This window comes from Equus caballus, chromosome X (assembly GCF_041296265.1).
Source record: "Equus caballus isolate H_3958 breed thoroughbred chromosome X, TB-T2T, whole genome shotgun sequence".
Lineage (NCBI taxonomy): Eukaryota > Metazoa > Chordata > Mammalia > Perissodactyla > Equidae > Equus > Equus caballus.
The window spans coordinates 105857356-105860559 of NC_091715.1; positions in this window are offsets into that span (position 1 = coordinate 105857356).

The window sequence follows — 3204 nt, forward strand, 5'->3', positions numbered from 1 at the left end:
TTGTCTCTCCCTTCTAAGTTGCAACCAGCAGGCTAGCCATAGACCAACATAGGGTCCTCTGCATAGCACACCAAAATGCCTGCGAGATCCATACATCTATATATCTGAAGGGGGGTGGACTGGACATCGTGGAGGCAGTGGAACCAGGAGAGCCATGGCAGCAGCTCCCAAGACTGTAAGCTCCAGGAACTGCAGTAGTGCCTGTGAGTGGAAGCCCCAGGAACCAAGGTGGCACCTATGACCCAGCCCCGACATCTACCCCCAGTGGTGGCACCTGGGATCCTGGCCCTCCTAGCAGAAGGGGCTGCATCCAAGACCCTGATGCCCGCAGCAGCAGTGGTGGTATCCATGACCTGAGGCTCCAGGAACTGTGGCAGCACCAGAGACCAGAGGCTCCAGGAACTGCAGCAGTGCCTGTGATCCAAGCCTTCAGGAACTGAAGCAGCACTTGCAACCCAGCCTCCCCGTCCACCAGCAGTAGCAGTGGCACCCACGGCCTGAGGCTCCAGGAACTGTGGTGGTACCTGCAACCAAAGGCTCCAGGAACTGCAGTGGCATCCATGACTAGGGGCTCCAGGAACCACACTGGCACTCATGACCCAGGAACCCCTTCCCCCATGGTGATGGCAGTGGTGCCTGTGACCCTGGCCTGCCCAGCAGTGGTGGTGACACCTGTAAACCCAGCACCTCTGCGAACAGCAGTGTGAGTACTCGCAGAAAACCTAGGAGCAACAGCAAAGGTGGCAAGCACATCAGCCAAATGGCTGCAGCAGCACCTGAGGCTGCAGAAAGCCCAGTAAAAGCAACAGTGGAGCCTGCAACCCTGGTCCCACCTAGCTGCAATGGCATCCAGAACACTAGGCTCCCCACCCATAGCAGCAATGCCTGTGGACCCAACAAACCCAGATGTGTCAGAGGTGCTCATGACCCCAGCTCTTGCCCCACCTTCCCACTCTCCCTGCTGCAGTGGGGGAACCCATGACCCAGGCAAACTCAGAAGCAGCAAAGGAACTCACCAGCTTGGTGATCATGGTGGTGATTCCCATGACTGCAATGACACCGGAAGCAGCAAGTCACCAACAACTTCAGAGGCATAAGCAGCTCAACAAGGGCACTGACAACATCTCTGGCAGAGGCAGTTGAGGGTGGAAAGTTCTGGCTCTCAAATACAAACAGAAGCAGCTCAGAACCAAAGTAAACAAAGCCTTACTTAAATAAGAAAAGTGTTCACTACTACAAATTTGCTGGCAGAGGAACAATTCATCAAGCACCATGAAAAATTATAGTAACACAGTATCACTAAAAGAAAATGACAATTATCCAGAAACCAAACTTGAAGTCACAGAAGATTGCATTCTAACTAATAGAGAGGTCAAAATACCTGTCATGAAGAAACTCGATGAGCTACAAGAAAGAAAGACAGTTCAATGAGCTCAGAAATAAAATCAATGAACAAAAGTACTTCACCAAGGAGATTAAAACTCAAAAAAAGAACCAAACAGAAATTCTGGAGCTGAAAAACTCAATAAATAAAATGAAGAATGAAGTAGAAATAATTGTAAATAGAGCAGACCTATGGAAGAGAGACTCGGCCAGTTCAATGATAGAAAGCTAGAAATGATTCAGGTGGAAGAGGAGAGAAAACTAAGACTTAAAATAATGAAGAAACTCTATGAGAAATATCTTGACTCAATTAGGAATAGCAACATAAGGATAATGGGTATCAAAGAAGGAGAAGGGAGCAGAGACTTTATTCAAAGAAATAATACATGAGAATTTCCAAAACCTGGGAAAGGAACTGGATATACAAATCCATGAAGCTAGTAGAATACTTAATTATCTCAATGCAAAGAGACCTTCTCCAGGGGCTGCCCAGTGCCATCGTGGTTAGGTTCATGTGCTCTGCTTCAGCTCCCTGGGGTTCAAAGGTTCAGATCCAGGGTGGGGACCTGCACATCACTCATCAAGCCACACTGTGGTGGCATCCCACATACAAAATAGAGGAAGATTGGCACAGATGCTAGTTCAGGGACAATCTTCCTCAAGCAAAAAGAGGAAGAGTAGCAACAGATATTAGCTCAGGGACAATCTTCCTTATCAGAAAGAAAAGACCTTCTCCAAAGCACATTGTATTAAAACTGTCAAAAGTCAATGACAAAGAAAGAATATTAAAGGCAGCCAGAGAGGAAAAACAATAACCTCCAAGGAAATCCTCATCAAGCCATCAGCAGATTTCTCGGCAGAGAGTCTATAGGCCAAGAAAAAATGGAATGGTATATTCAAAATATTAAAAGACAAAAACTGTCAGCCAAGAATACTCTATCCAGAAAAGTTATCTGTCAAATAAATGAAGAAGAAATAAAGACCTTCCCAGACAAACAAAAACTGAGGGAGTTCATTGCCACTAGACCTGCCTTAAAAGAAATGTTGAAAAGAACTCTCCTACCTGAAATGAAAAGCAAAAGGTAAAGAAAGCTTTAACCAAGGTGATAAATAGACGGATGTAATCAGAAAATTGCAATTCTATATCAGAATAGGTTAGTAAAAACTTAATTATAACATAAAGATTAAAGGGAAAGAAAGCATTAAAAATAACTATAACTATTTCAGTTTTATAACAAACTCATAATATAAAAAGGGATAATTTGTGGGGAAAAACATAGAAGGGGAAGAGGAAAAGGATGGAATCTGCATAAGCAAATGAAAATAAAATGCTAACAGCAGATATAGGACTATCTCATCTATGGGTTTTTTTAATACAAACCTCATGGTAACAACAAAACAAAAATTCAAACAAGAGTCACAAAACATAAAAAGACAGGAAACTGAGAAATACATCACAGACAACCACCAAATGAAATGGCAGACAGAAACACAAGGAAAAAGAAACAATGGAAACATAGAGCTACCAGAAAAAAAAAAAAAGATCAAATGGCAGTATTAAGCCCTTATATACCAATAACCACACTAAATGTAAATGGATTAAATTCACCAATCAAAAGACACAAATGGATGGATAGATTAAAAAACAAGACCAAACAATATGCTGCCTGCATGAAACACATCTCAGCTCTAAAGACAAACATAGGCTCAAAGGGAAGGGATGGAAGATGATACTCCAAGCAAATATGCAACCAAAAGGAAGCAAGTGTAGCCATATTTATATCACACAAATAGACTTCAAGCCAAAAAAGATAACAAGAG